Source organism: Pteronotus mesoamericanus, unplaced genomic scaffold (assembly GCF_021234165.1).
Source record: "Pteronotus mesoamericanus isolate MK-2021 breed Mesoamerican mustached bat unplaced genomic scaffold, CSHL_Meso_final scaffold_167, whole genome shotgun sequence".
Classification (NCBI taxonomy): domain Eukaryota; kingdom Metazoa; phylum Chordata; class Mammalia; order Chiroptera; family Mormoopidae; genus Pteronotus; species Pteronotus mesoamericanus.
The window spans coordinates 37,895,047-37,910,988 of NW_026555308.1; the positions used below are offsets into that span (position 1 = coordinate 37,895,047).

At 40.5% G+C, this 15,942-nt stretch overlaps 1 protein-coding gene across 2 annotated transcripts in view; it reads left to right on the forward strand.

The window, feature by feature from the left end:
• Positions 1–15,942, forward strand: part of MCC (MCC regulator of WNT signaling pathway) — a 405,074-nt gene that overhangs the window by 152,971 nt on the left and 236,161 nt on the right. The gene's annotated exons all lie outside the window — the stretch shown is intronic.

Below are 15,942 nucleotides of genomic sequence, written 5' to 3' on the forward strand. Positions count from 1 at the left end.
TCTGTGTACAGCTAACTTTTTCATTTGAAAGTGGTTTTTTAAAAAGCCTCTGGAACCTTACTGAGGTTTTGTCTAATGGTAGGAAGGAGGAAGTGAGTGACTATTCCCTGTGTTTTGAAGCTATTAGTTTGGTCTTTTCACTGAGAAGTGTGTACTTGAGGGCAATGGGAAGGAAACAGGAGTCATAGATCTCTAACGTGCTAACATCTCACTTTTTGGTTGTGAAGTTTGGGACCTCTTGAAATTCCAGCTCTTTTTGTCTCCGTGGACGCTCCTGTAGTGATGTTACCCACTCCCGTGGCTTGAACTACCATCCCTAAGATGTTGCCTCACAGATCTCCATCTCCACCTCAGATCAATTTGAATATTCGGCAGGTAAAAGGAGACGGACAGGTCTTGTGTAAAATTTCTTATAGTAAGTATTCTTTCTCCTCCTCACTCCTGCCCTTTCAAAAAAAAAAAAAAAAATCTCATGTCAGTCCTTCCTGCAATGATAACCCTTTGCATGGAGAAACCAGCTCATCTTAAGTCCCACAACATGTCACCTTCTCCAGAAGGCCTTTCTCACCTCCCAGTCAGTGCAGTACCAAATACCCACTGCGGCCTGGCAACACTGCTCATTCCTCCCATATACCCCTTAGTGCTCTATAATGTGATCAGCTTATGTATTTCTCTGTCTCAGAAGCTTACCTGGTGGGGAGTGGTCAGAAAATGTTTTCTTCCAGAGCACGTTCTTGAAATTTGGTTGACAGGAGACATGTCGGTTAAGAATGATGAAAACAAGTTAAAAAAAAAAAAAGTGGGGGTAGAGGGGTGGGCGGGGAAAGCAAAGGGCCACTGCTTTTGTACCAACTAGTGGGCAAGTCCCAGATCCCTCTCCCTGAGGTTGGATCCTGGCTGCACCTCCCACCATCTATCTCCTCCTGAAGGCACCGGGACCCAGGGGCTAGAGAGCTTTACTTCCATTCAAGTCTCATGGGAGCAGCTGAGCCTGGCTGCGGGTGTCCTCTCTGTGGAAGAGAGGCAATCAGAGTGGAGGCTGTTTGAAATAGGTTCTCCTCCAGGGATGGTGGGAGTAGCTCCAGGAGCTGAAATTAGATTGTGTTATGTATTAAAAATGATGAATCAAAAGGATGGGAATGCTAATGTTTTCTTGAAATATTTCAAGTGAAGCTGTATGATACAAAATCACTTCTGTTTCGTCTTGCAGGTGTTCCTTTTACGTACATCAAAGACTAAATTTATACTTTTAAAAACATGTTTCCTTCAGTACAACAAAACTCTGGTTGTTTAATGATGCACAATAATAGGTCCGATATTCAAAAGCATCCTGTTAGAAATTACTGTTCATTGACACTGATTAATTCTACAGTAAAATTGTTAGGACTCGTGAGCACATAACCTAACACCTCTAGCCTTATCAAGGTCGCTTTCCAAATTAGAAATAATGAGTATGTGGAATTAAGGATAAGGGAGTGGAGAATCATTTTATATATAATCTGCCTTACATGCAAAAAGACATCCTTTCTCACGCAGGTAAGGAAGTCCCTGCAGTTATGCTTTAGTAATGATTTGCAAGGGACAGAAATATGTTAATTGCTTTTCTCAGTGAATGGTTCTTGATTCAGTGGGAATGATAAATTTTTTAATTCATTTCACTAATTTAGTTAGGTTTTTTACAAATATCAGTGTTCATAGGTTACTGGATGGAGCTAATCAGGGATTCCAGTGAGGCCTGGGGTTATTGGGTGGGTTTCATTCAAAATATGACTGCAGCAGTCCTCAGTGGTGGAATGAAAGTTTTCAGCAAAGCAATCAGCCTGTGATGCCCCAGGGGACTCTCAATGCCCTGAACCAGTGGCGCTTACCTGGGCTGAATGGGAAGATTGGCACATATTAGGCCATGAAATGATAAGGCTTAATGTGTGGTGTCTTATAAATAAATACTACTTAGCATAGCAGTTGGCATTGAGAAGTTAGTGTGATCAGTTATGTGGAGAGTTTCTGGGGTTTATGACTTAAATAAAAAAACTAACCTTTTTATTCTTCCAACTCTCAGGAAGCCCAGGTGGAAACCGATGGGCTTTTCCCTTTACATGCCTGCCTGAATTCACCAAGTAAACCGAAGGAAAACATTGAACTGCTTTTTAAAAATACTCTTAACACATCAGGAAGAGGCCAGCTTAAGAAAAAAAAGACATTGGACTGTAAATTTCTGGACAGCATAAACCAGACTGCAGAGTGGTAAAAATGAAGGCAGTTCCAGTACTCAGGAGTAGCACTCAAACGTGTAAACACTTTGGATGCATTTTTAAATGTCGCATCTATGCTTAAAACCCTCCATTTCAGGGTACCCAAGCCCTAAGACCATGTTGATCTCACCAGCTATACCCCTGGCCACTTCTCACCCTCACATTCTAGTCTCCAGCCAACTCAACTACTTTTATTACCTTCAGGTGCCTGTCTGTCTCTCTACCTCAGAACTACACATTTGCTGTTCCTCTGCTGGTACAGTAGCCATCGCCTCAACCTCTGCTTAACTGTCTCCTGCTCATCTCATGGGACTTAGTGTAAGTGTTAGTTCCCCCTGAAAACGCTCCCTGACGTTCCCACTCTGGCCCAGATCCCATCCTCTCCCCTATGCTGTGCTCCAATCGCACTGGCCACTTCTGCATTAGACCTTTTCTGCAGACTTGGTGTGTCCTACCAGAGTGGCAGCGACTCACCACTGATTACTCAACATTCCCTTGTAAGTGAACAAACTTTGCAATAGTTCCATGGGACCAGTAGGTCCTATCCTTGGGGGCATTGGGTAGTGAGGGGAAGGAAACTCGGGCAGGTTCAGGGTTTTGCCCAAGGTCACACATTTAGTAGGTGATGGGGCCAAATTTGAACTGGAGTTTGAAATAAGAAGACCTTGCTGTTTGTACGATACCTACAGGCTTCTCGGATCATATAGTTGCGGCCTCTGGAACTGGCATCTATTAGGACCTGGGCCTGCTGGGTGGGTTGATGGGTTGCAGAGAAGAAGAGGCTTTGGGGAAAATGTCCAGGTTTCAGAGAGGATTGTGCTGAAAGATGAGGTAAAGTTTCACATAAAATCCAGTCTGGGGGGAACAATGAGTCTGGATTTGGGCGTGCTGCATTGGAGATGCCTCTTGGCCATCTCAATGGAAATGGGCAGTTGGCTGTGAAATAATAAGACTCAGAAAGGGGTCAGGATGTGGGAATATCTTGGTCTTCGTGGCTGTTCACTCACAGTGCAGATTAGTTGACAGATGATATTATACTCTATTCCAGCCTCTCCACAGTGGATGCCTATACCTCATATACCACATAACTGAAAAGCAGTGTGAAGCAACCAAATGGTACTGTGTGTCCTCAAGTACAGGTCAAAGGACCATAGTCTCTGCCTTCTGGCATTTTATGTGTATATGATATGCACACACATTTATGATTCAGAATATGCCATTTAACTGAAACAAGTTGTGCTTTCTAAGTCATAGTTCTTTAATTTTTTAAGAAAAATGTGGTTATTTCATCACATCACATAAGCATTTCTACCTTTGATTCCTCCTTAAAGAAATGGCAGGGATCCGTAGCTGGTGTGGCTCAGTAGATTAGGTGTTGTCCTGAAAACCAAAAGGTCGCCAGTTCAATTTCCCTGTCAGGGCACATACCTGGGTTGCAGGCCAGGTCCCTGTTTGGGGTTGGCAAGAGGCAACTAACTGATCAGTGTTTCTCTCTCACATGGATGTTTCTCTCCCTCTCCTTCTCCCTCCATTCCCCTCTCTCTAAAAATAAATAAGTTTTTAAGAGAAAAAAAAGACAGAGAAAGGAGTAAGGAGTATGTGGGTATGATCATAAAAGTAATGCATGGACATGCAAAACTTGGAAAATAAATGAGTAAACCCCCCAAAATCCTATAATTTTTACTGTCAACTAATATTTCAATATGTTCTTTTAGTTTTTTTAAGATTTCATGTATTTATTTTTAGAGGGGAAGGGAAGGAGAAAGAGGGAGAGAAACATCAGTGTGTGGTTGTCTCTTGGGCATCCCCTACTGGGGACCTGGCCCACAACCCAGACATGTGTTCTCACTGGGAATGGAACCAGCAATGCTGTGGTTCACAGGCCCATCACTCAATCCACTGAGCCCACCAGCCAAGGCTGTTCTTTTAATTTTTAATATTTCTTTAAAGGTATTATACTTGGGCTTTACAATATTATCTTATTTTTTCTCGAGCTTTCCTTGATATGTTTACCTTTTAAAAACTTAAATTTTTAACTCTCATAGTTCATGTTATATAACATAAAATGTAATTAACTACTGAGTAAGTATTAGGCTTCCAATCTCTGTTCATATACGTAATGCACCTATGTAACTGTGTTTTCTTATATGTTGGCAGAATGGGGGAGGGAGACAGACTGTGTGTAAACAAAGAAACTAAGCAGTGTTTTGTGCAGAGTTTGCATCTGATGTTAAGAAAAAGCAAGGGTACCCTGAGGCCCTGGGGTAGTCTTTGTAAAATAATGCAGATTAAAAAGGTCAGTTTAAAAAACACCGAAGGCACATGCTGTAAGACATTGGGGCCATCTGTTGTTCTATGCAGGCCTGCTTACTCAGTCTCTGCCCCCTGCTTATTTAAGAATGCCTTTGAAATGGTGAATGGTGAGTGCTGCCTGGGTGTCAGGTGGCACCAGAGAGGGGAGCAGAGAGACCAGGAAGGCAGGGCCTTAGTTTCCAGACTTAGTTTGCAGCTTAGGCTGCTGCACAATTTTATACGGGTCACCCTTTGGGCCAGCCACTGTGACCTTGACATTCTGACCCATGGGGGTGTAAAATGGGGGAGGTGAGTTATCCTGCCCTTTTTTTTTAACCACCAAGTGAAACCAATTTTAAAATGATATTCCTCCCATTTGTTTATTTTTTCTTTTGTCTCCCTTGCCTGAGGAGATATGTCAGGAAAAAATATTGCTATGAGCAATGTCCAAGATTTCACTGCCTATGTTTTCTTCTGGGATTTTTATGGTTTCAGGTTTAACATTTAAGTCTTTAATCCATTTTGAATTTATTCTTGTGTGTGGCATAAGAAGGTGGTCTAGGTTCGTTTTTTTGCACGTATCTGTCCAATTTTGCCAATACCATTCATTGAATAAACTCTTCGTAGCCCATCGTATATGCTTGCTCCCTTTGTCAAATGTTAATTAACTATAAAGGTGTGGGTTTATTTCTGGGGTCTCTGTTCTGTTCCATTGATCTATGTGTCTGTTTTTATGCCAGTACCAGGCTGTTTTGATTACTGTGGCCTTATAGTATAGTTTCATATTAGGTAGCATGATTCCTCCAACTTTGTTCTTCTTTCTCAAGATCGCTGTTGCTATTCAGGGCCATTTGTGGTTCCATATAAATTTTTGAAATATTTTTTTCTAGTTCTGTGAAATACGTCATTGGTATCTTGATAGGAATTGCATTGAATCTATAGATTGCTATGGATAGTACGGACATTTTAATGTTAATTCTTTCTATCCATGAACACGGTATGTGCTTCCACTTACTTGTATCTTTTTCAGTTTCTTTCTCTAGTATTTTATCATTTTCCAGGTACAGGTCTTTGACATTCTTGGTTAGATTTATCCCTAGGTATTTTATTCTTTTTGAGGCAATTGTGAATGAGATTATTTTTTTAATTTCCCTTTCTGATAGTTCACTCTTCGCTCATAAAAATGCAACTGATTTCTACATCAAACTGACAGCAAAGGAAACCGTCAACAAAATAAAAAGACACCCCACTGAATGGAGAACATATTCACTGTGACATCTGATTAGGCGTTAATATCCAAAATTTATAAAGAACTGATAAAACTGAACACCAAAAAAAACCAACCCAATTAAAAAAATGAACAAAGGACCTGAATAGACACTTCTTCAAAGAGGGCATACAGATGACCAATAGACATGAAAAGATGTTCAGTGTCACCAGTCTTCAGAGAAATGCAAATTAAAACCACAATGAGATATCACCTCACACCTGTCAGAATGGCCATCATCAATAAATCAACAAATAACAAGTGCTGGCGAGGCTGAAGGGGGGGACCCCTTTGCACTGTTGGTGGGATTCAGACTGGTACAGCGACTGTGGAAACCAGTATGGAGACACCTCAAAAAATTAAAAATGGAGCTGCCTTATGACCCAGCGATTCCACTTCTCAAAATTTATCAGAAGAAACCCAAAACACTAATTCAGAAGAATGTAAGCACCCCTATGTTCATTGCAGTGTTATTTACAATCGCCAAGATTTGGAAACAGTCCAAGTGTCGACCAGTAGATGAGTGGATAGAACAACTATGGCACATTTACACAATGGAATGCTACTCTGCCATAAAAAAAAAAAAAGAAAATCATACCCTCTGCCACAGCGTAGATAGACATGGAAAACATTATGCAAAGTGAAATAAGCCAGTCAGAGAAAAGCAAATATCGTATGATTTCACTCATATGTGGAATCTAATGAGCAAAACTGAACTAACAAGCAAAATACAGACAGGCTCATAGATGGAGAACAGGCTGACAGCTCTGGCAGGGGTGTGGGTTAGGAGATGAAGGGATTGATCAAAAAGGTAAAAGGGCTCATGGACATGGACAACAGTGTGGGGAGGGGGGTAGGTGAAGGTGGAAGACAGTGTAAGGGGGATGAAAGGTAATGGAAAAAAAGGCAAAAAATAAAATGATGTTTCTAAAAAGGATATTCCATTTGAACATCTAGTAATGTATTACCCCTTATATATCTGGTGATACCTGTCTCTACATGATCTAATGTTAGTCTATTGTCACAAAGTCTACTGTGAACAAATCTAATTGTAGGAAGCTTAAAACTTTGGTTGGCCCAGCAGAGTCCTTTTTAACCATAGGTGCTGCTGAATTTTATTCTCTGGCCAAAGAGTATTACCATTATGAAATGCTAGTATTTCTCTGTTTTAGTGGTGACTTCCTATAAATAACAACAAAATTATTACTTGGAAATCCCTAAATGGAACTATGTTGCTAAGTACAAGTCTACTGTTAAAGGCTCTATTTAATTTTTGTTTAAAGTGTATGTGACCGAAATGCTATTCTAGAGCAACATTTAACCTACTGGCTTGGCAAACTATGCTGTGTAATCAATTTAGCTCTGGGAACTAGGGTAACTATTTTAGCAGAGTGGAGGGAGGAGGGCCTGCTTGTAGCTTCAGGATATTTTAGGGGGGTTTTGTTTTGTTTTTGTCTTTTAAGGAGCTCTTTAATCCAATGGCCCACTCTAAATGACCTACTGGCTGCAGGCTTTGATTGCTAGGTTGATGTTAGGTCTTGGCTGCTATCAGGGAGGCTGCAGGCCAAGTGAGTGAAGCCATCTGCAAGCCGGCCTTTCCCCTGTACCCCTTCCCTGCTTTCTCTGGCACACGAACGTGAAGTCAGAAATATAGGCAGGGTGAGGAGGAGGTGGCAGAGCCTGGTTTCCTACCCAGAAATGTCATTGAATGCAAACATATTTTCTCAACCATAAGGTGTAAAATTCATTCAGAAATGGAGTATTTATGAAAATCAAGAGTTGATTTTGGGAAATTTGAATGATGAAAGCCTTTATACTTGGAGATTCCAATAACCCATCAAAGGACTGCAGTAGGAACTTGACTGATTGAATGATTGGGAATCGTTTTCAGTGTACTAGTCTGGCTTCAGTGTCATCAGCTTTCAAAGTACCTTTAGTCAAAATTACATGATCTCAGCTTAGTACAGATGCTTCTCTACTGGTTTCATCCTTTCCTATGAGAAGTTGGTCTGCTAAGAATTACACCATTCTTAGCAACATAGAGGAAGGAACTGCCCAGTTTCTATGCCCAGAATCTGATTTATGTGCTGCTCTAATAACTACTACTCATAGTGACAAGCATCGAGGCTACCATAGGAAGTACGTGTTGTCTGATAGCATGACAGAAGTCCCTGCGTGACCTTCAGTGACCTTCTGGAAGTCTCCCCTCCTGCTTCATTTGGCTGGTGGGTGTACAATGTTCAGCAATTTGTGTGTGCTGGATAACCTGGCATTTCTGCGCAGAGGTGGAACCCTTTCTTCCTCTGCATGTCACTGGTACAGAGAGCAGCCCATAATTAGGAGTGAAATTTAGGGCTATAATACGATCAACAGAACTGGGAGAATGAAGAGAGGAAAGAGGGAGCAGAGCATATTTTATGGAGGGAGGGCTTATTAATGTATCCACCCTTGATGTTACTCCTTTTATTATTATGGATGAGGAGATTCCCGATCTTTATTACCATGGCCATTTGTGAAGTGTTTTTTGCATCTCTTTACTTAATCCAATTTAATCATGAAAATGCCCTTACTTGGTCCTGCTGACTCTGCTTGACTATTCCACATGCCTACCCTCACTCCTCTTTCCTAAAAATCATATTGCATTTAGTCTCTGCATACACACATTAAGTGCTTTAAAATGTGGCCTCCCACTGTTTCTCATGCTAAAGATTTTCCTCCCCTCTGAGCACCTTCCATTGCAGGGAGTGGCCAGTACTTTATGTACTTTTCTGCTGACCCTCCATAATACTTACTATAGATGGGAAAGTGAAAGAAGATCCAGTTGAGAAAAAGACCTCGCCTGTATTAAAGGCATGACTCTGGATAGAGCACAGAATCCCCAACTCTCAGTCTTTATATATAAACATTGTAAGATCTCATTGCTCATCTATAGCACTTTGCCTGCAGGTGAGAAAACCCTAAGCAAGTAGGAAACCTCTGATCCTCTTGTAAAATGTGCTGTAGTGGATAATGGAACTTTGCCAGAAGGGGAAGAGGACACGCATTCATGGCATTCCTACTGTTTGCTACAAACTACGCATTGGTTCAGTAATTGGCAATGAGTCAATTTCCTGCTTTGGAGGAAATGCCGCTTTTCTCTTTTCACTCCAAAAATTTGTCCAGTGTCATTCTCAGCCCCTCAGGTACTGTTTGGATAAATGTGTTCGTTGAGAGTAAGAGATTCTTTTATTTTCCTTTCTCCTGTCATGGAACTAATAGTTCTCTCTCCTTGTCATTAATGTTTTAAACGCTGGTGAAATAATAATAGTACCTTCTTTAAACTATTCCTTGCCTCATTCTATAGTCCCCGTTGCTGGCAGACCCACGGTCAGCAGCCACCTTATCAACATTATTACATTTTTGTGATTCTGTGCTGCCTATGCACTTGATAGTCAGTGATTTTATTAGCTCGAGATTGAAAATTCAAATGACTATAGGACAACAAAGTAAAAGGAGCCTACTCAGATACGATAGGAGAGTAATATCCCTTAATTCATTCACTGAAGTGTTTCTTTGCAATCCATGCATTATCGTATTCATTTTTAAAGAATAATTACTGTTTTTTGTTGAAAGAATAAGCTCATAAATTCCAAGAAGCTAATTATATTTTGTTACTGGTGTTGCAAGAATTCTAATAAGCTTATTCCTATTTATAGGCTAGCTGTTGGAAAAGAGAACATATCCTAACGTGGACAAGTGTATCTTGGTAATTAGAAATTACCGAGAAAGAAATGATATTTTGTCATTAAAAGAGTTTTGTAACTCTTGGTTATGCTAAAATGAGCGTGGTAGAACCTGCTTTTAAATTAAAGAAGGAAATTATATTGCTTCTCCATGTTTTTATGTAGGTCTGTCAGGGAAAGGGAAGAATTAAGGGAGAGCATATCAACCTGATTGTACTTGTACTTTCTCCTGAGATTAAAAAGAAAGAAAATCCATAGTATTTATAGAGATGATGGGTGATATTTACAAATCACTAGCAGAACAAATATAGTCATACCACTAGGCGTACAGTAATAAATAGATGATAGTTCTGGCTCGCATTTGAGTGCTTACTGTTGTGCCTGGCACAATGTGGAGCTTGAGACAGAGGCTGAAAGCCTGCCCAAGGTCACAGAGTAAGTGGCAGAGCCCTAGATAGCTAAGCCCATGCCTGGGTCCCTTTGATGAAACTGAAAAAAAAAAAAAATCAAGAAAAAGATAAAATATAACCAAGCTAAAGCTAGTGAAGCTTTAATTTTTTAATGCAGAGCATTGAGTTTAAAGTGACTATATTTGTAAAGTTCCTCAGTCATGTTTTGATTATGCAAATTTTTTTTACTCATTTGAATTTCTTTTAAGGTACCCGGCTGTCTCAGTTTACCCAGAAATTTCCATGTAAGAACCGTGATAATCTTGAGCAAACTGGGGTGATTGGTCACCTTATCTTTGATGTAGATAGCAAGTTTTGTTTCTAATTTCACAGTAGGAATTCTGGCAAGGCTGACTGATCATAAGAGACCCTTTTCTTTCTTTCCTTTTTCTTTATCAGCTAGGTATCTTGTCTGTGGGTTTTGTCTGTCTTAAGATTTGAGCCTGGAAACCATCATTGAGTATACAGTGCTTAGCATTTACTAATTTGTGCATCTAATGTTTTGGGTGGTTGGTAGAAGAGAAAATAAATATGCCATTTTTAATGATGGGGAAAGTGAGTCAAGGCAAAGCAAAGCATTTCTCATGGCCATAGGGATCCACAGAAACCCAGTCAACAGCTTTGCATCCTTGTCAGTCTGTGCTTAGAAATGTAAACAAAGGCCTCTTAGATAAAAAAATAAAATTCCTTCCACTATCTTAAACATACTTAACCATATACGGGTCCAATTTTAAGTAGTACTGCTACAATTAATGACTTGGTTAAATTGCTTAGTTAAACTAGACTGCTTAATAGAACATTTAATGAAGCAAATATTTTTATCTTTGTCTTAAACTGTTAATTTTCTTCAAGGAGAGATTAAATTAAGCTCATATATTGCCAACTTTGTAGGGTTTTTTGTTTTGTTTTTTGCAGGGAAATAGATGAGGTACAGTGAAATAGTTATCTTTATGTCAGAGGTTTTTCTTAACATTTATATTGGTAGAATTTGGTCCTGTTAATTTACAGAACAAAGACATATTGGGCACTGGGAGGATAGCACACATGAAAGGTAAGAGTGTAGCTCAGGTCCCATGGGAATAGGATTTGGGATTTCCCTTTTTCTGTACCAAGGCAGACGCCTTGGTACTGTATCGTCTGCTTCATCATGTAAGCTGAGAAGTTACAATGGGCCTTGCATCAGAGAACATGAAGCATTGATATAGTATCCCTTTCTGTGGGATAAATGGAGTCAGAGAGAGTGGGGTACTTACAGAGATTTTGAGGGAATGATATCTTGGGAGCCTGGAGTTTTTATTTCATATGAGGTCAGCTATTGAGAACTAGATTGAGTGCTTTATTTTCTTTATCCTTCATTTTGTATCATTCCCCTTTTTCATAATAATCTGAATGAATTTGACGCGTCCCCATGGTAAAAATCTGAAATTCTGTCAGTGAAAGGCCAAGTCCTCAAATCAACACACATGCATAAGCTCTCTCCCCCAATTCTGTTGCAATTTGCATAAGTGAATGCCTTCTGTGCTTGGACATCTGGACACCAATGACCTAAAAGATAAACACAGCCCTGGTATCTATTACTGACTCTTACAGTGATTACATTTGTTATTACATAACATTTATTTAGGAAAGGATAAATTGAAATTCCCGAAGAAGGAATCTATTTTTATTCTGTGTTGAGTAAGCCCTAAGCATATTTTTCTAGTGCAAAAGTGATACAAACAAGCTGGATGTAGCACCTTCAGGTGCCCTTTATTTAGCATCTTAAAATATGCTGTGAATGAAAGCAAGTTTTGTTAATATCTCTTCCCCTGAAACGTGTTCTTATGCTCTCTGCTTTCAGAGTGAAGCTTCTTACATGTCTCACCATTTCAGAAGTGTAATTGTATTTCAGACAAATTACGTGGTTGTGCTTTGGACTGAACTCTGTATAGTCCATTGCCTTATCTCTGAACTAACTTTTGCAGTGGGAAAAGAAAAATTAAAGCAGCCTGTCAGTAGGGTGTTCTTGCTACCCTCCTAGTAATCATCTTTATTGCCATCCGTTTCTGCTGATTGCTGCTCTGACATTTCCGTGAAAATTACCAAGGGCAGCAAACTAGATAAATTAGGCCCTTTCTGACCAAATAAAAAACCATTGACATTTTGGCAGTGCTAAACTCATTAACAGTATTAGCTAGGAGTCCTGCTTTTAGCAAAGCTCCATCCTGGGCATGTGACTGTAGGTTGGGGAAGATAAAGACCTTGCAGCTCCTAATTAGCAAGTGTAATAAATGGCAAACAGTTTGTGGCAGTTCCTGAATAATATTAATCAGATTTAGAAATCTACAATTTAATAATTTGTTTCAATGTCAATGCGAAAAAAACACATTATTCCAAAGATAGGAAGAAGTGCTTTTTTGATGTGTTATCACTGCGGTAGTTACATTTAAGAGATAGGGGTTTCACTACATGAGCATTCTTGACTCTTAAGTTTTCTTTCAAAAGGGCTTATAGCAAAGGGTTCATTTGGCTCTGGTTGCTCAAAGCAGAGCCTGTTGGAGTCAAAGGGCCCGGTGCCCACCTGGAGAGAGTTCGCAGAGCCCTGACGCCAGGAAAGGAACTAGCCTGCCGGCATGTTCCCGGTTTTGTAAGCAGAGAATGGTTATGCTTTGTCTCCCTCCCGCCTGCAAAGCTGGTCTGACTTTTGTTTTTCATCCTGGTCTGCTCTGACAAATGCTCCCCCGCCCTCTCGTCCTGTTATTTTCACGGCTACCTTCACAGTTTCTAATTTTTGCTGCCATTCTCCTTTTTGTCCTTTTGGTATCCTTTGCTCCTTCCTTGCTTGCTCATCTTTGAGAGAAAAGTCTGGCTGGACAGAAAACACCAGTCAATGTTAATATTCCTGCACGTGTGTGCTGTACTAACCAATCAGGATACCATTGGGTATAATCAGTGGTTTCTCCCAGCTGGTCTGTCTCAGCTGATGATTTTCTCCTCTGAAATCCAGTGTTTGGAACCATTCCAGGAGCCAGTTAAGACTGGTTCTGATAAAAGATTAATGGATGATTTTTTAAAAAAAATCGACTTCCCAAACTAAAATGTTTTTCTTTTGCCAGCACCTTCTGAAGTGTTATATTAGACAGTAAATGGGTGAACTGTTATTTCTAGGAGCTCATGGTCTTCTATAATGGTGGATGGATTTAGTGACAGTTTGCATTATAACAGTATTCTACATGGAAGATGTAACACCATCTACCTGCCTGAGCTCCCTTCGACCCTCACTAGGAGACAGAACACAAAATTACCTTCTCTTGTTATTGAAGTATCAAGTGAGTCATACAGACTGTTAATGCCAGGTGTTTAGAGAAGCAGCATTATGTTGTGCAGTAGTCAAGGGAAACTGATGAAGGGGATATATCCTCAAGGACTTCTAAGCAGGAAGAAGGGATATCTAGTGATATGGGGTGTGTGTGTGTGTGTGTGTGTGTGAGAGAGAGAGAGAGAGAGAGAGAGAGAGAGAGAGAGAGAGATGGAGACACAGAGAGAAGGAGGCAGGCCTAGGATACATGGGAGCACTAAACCTGTTCTGCTGAAATGGTTTAATAATGCAATCATTGCAAAGTTCTCTTAATTAGCTAACTGTTGGCAAAGTCATGTCTGTGCAGGATTCTCTGACCCAATTTATTATTGGCCCAAGCCCACTTGCTAACTGGTCAGTAACTTAGGCCCTTATTTAATAAACAAAGTGGAACAAAACAATAAAGTGCCCTGGGCTTAAATTGTGACCTGGATCCTGGGCCAAGATTCTACCACCTAGTGTGTTGGCTTTAGCTTGATGCCTAATCTTTTGAGACTTAGGTTTTCTTTGCCTGTATGTGATAATTAACCCCCTTGCTGAGATATTGAAGATCACCTTAAATGCAACAAGGTGTACAGAAAAACTTTGTAAGAGCTTAAGATGCCTTTGCCTTCAGGGAAGTGCTGCCATCCCATCCACTGCCCATCCCTCTCCCTAATAAACACAAAGCCAGATGTAAGATATTGGGAATTTCCCAGGACTGACTGTGGACGCATTTGTAATAAGCCCTGCTATATTGTGTAATGCATTTGTAAATAGTCTAATTAATTGTTGCTTAGTACACAAGAGCCCCACTTTGGGAGAGTGAACATTTTGGACAGAATTCTTTTTCTGTATTGGTTTTTTTCCTTTTTTTACAAAGAAGCCATGATTCTTTTTGTGGTGGTAGTGGTAGGTGGTGGGTGGGTTGGGGGGGGTTGTGTGTGTGTGGGGTGTGCGTGTGTGTGTGTGTGTGTGTGTGTGTGTGTGTGTGTGTGTAGAAGATGGAGGTGGAGGTGGTAGGTACCCAAAAGTGTATATATTTTTATGTTTCCAGAAGGAGTGAAGGGGAAACATAACAAAATGAAAGACAAACAGTACAAACCCCCAGTTTTCCTGGAGTTTCCATAGGACCTAAGGCTTAATAAAAGTTGAAATCAAATGCCCGAGACCACTCCATACCATGAGGGTCTTATTAGACTTGTCTTTAGAAGGAGACTTGCTATCTCTTTTCCTAAATTCATGTGGCTTAATTTCCCCACCTGTATTATAGTAGACAAAGTGGATACCTAAAATATTGTTTATGTCCTGACTGGTGTGGCTCAGTGGTTTGGGTGTCGTCCTGCAAAATGAAAGGATGCAAGTTGGATTCCCAGTCAGGGCACATGGCCCCGTGGTCGGGGTCGAGCGAGAGGCAACTGATCGATGTTTCTCTGGCACATCAATTTTTTTGCTCCCTCTCTGTCTCCCTCCATTCCCTTTTCTCTAAAAATAAATCTTTTTTTTAAAACAATATTGTTTATCTAGGTCTTCCTCTTCTCATTTTCTAGGCACCATCCTGTACATCATTTATAGGGCTACACTGGCCCTGTACCCTTGACCCATCTCCTGGGCATTTGGAAACAGTGTACTTCCTGTTCCTAGTCCGGCTGTTTCTGAAACAGGGGAGATGTAAACTCTGGCATTGTATGAACTGGAAAGAGGGTTGGTCTGCTCGCATTCCATTCCCTACATCATGTCCACAAGCTCCTGGAGACCCCTATGTACTTAAAACAAATGAAAAGGGAGTTGGTTTACGTTTTTTCTTAAACTATCTCAAAGGTTTTGGGAACTTGCAATCAAAGGAGACCTAAGTAATAGAGTAGTTAAAAGAAGCTCAAGATTTTTTACAGCTACCGTGAGGATCTATTATAAAGTGGAGGACATAAGCAGAGGGCTCAGTTACTGAAAACATGGCCCTACAGAGACAGTTGCTCTCTTTTTCCCTGACTGCAGACATTGAAGTGGAGCACTTCCTGTGACATCATAGCCCTTTGCTCTGAATTAGAAGGGGAATAATTTGTTAAAGGTAGTAGGTGGGATAAAACGACCGCTATGTTGCTTTTCAATCAATTGTCTATCACCAGGATTAGTTTTCCAAAGGTCTGAGAATGCTCAGACGCATGTGTGTGGGACTGGGGCCCAGAGCAACGGTAGACACGCATTTTCTATAAAGGGCCAGATGGTAAATACTCTAACTTTTGTGGTCAGATGATCATTGTTGCAACTTCTCTGTCCTAGGAGGTTAAACACAGTCATAGACAACGTGTAGACAAATGGGCATCGCTATGTTCCAGAGCAACTTGATATGAATTTTAAATTTCAGTGACAGTAAATAATTTTTGCATGTCATGAGACATCTTCTTTTTGATTTTTTTTTAACTTTTAATAATGTAAAAGTCCTTCTTAGCTTGTAGGCCATACACAGTCATGCAATGAAGTGTATTGAGCCTTTGGGCTATAGTGTGCAGACCCCTAGATGACATGGTAGCAAGGGGGCCTCTGTACTTTTGCAGTAGCTCACGTAGGTGAGACAGACTTCACTGGGGATGAGTCCTGACTATTTTAGCCTTTTCACTAACCCCACCAGACCTGCGCAGGACAG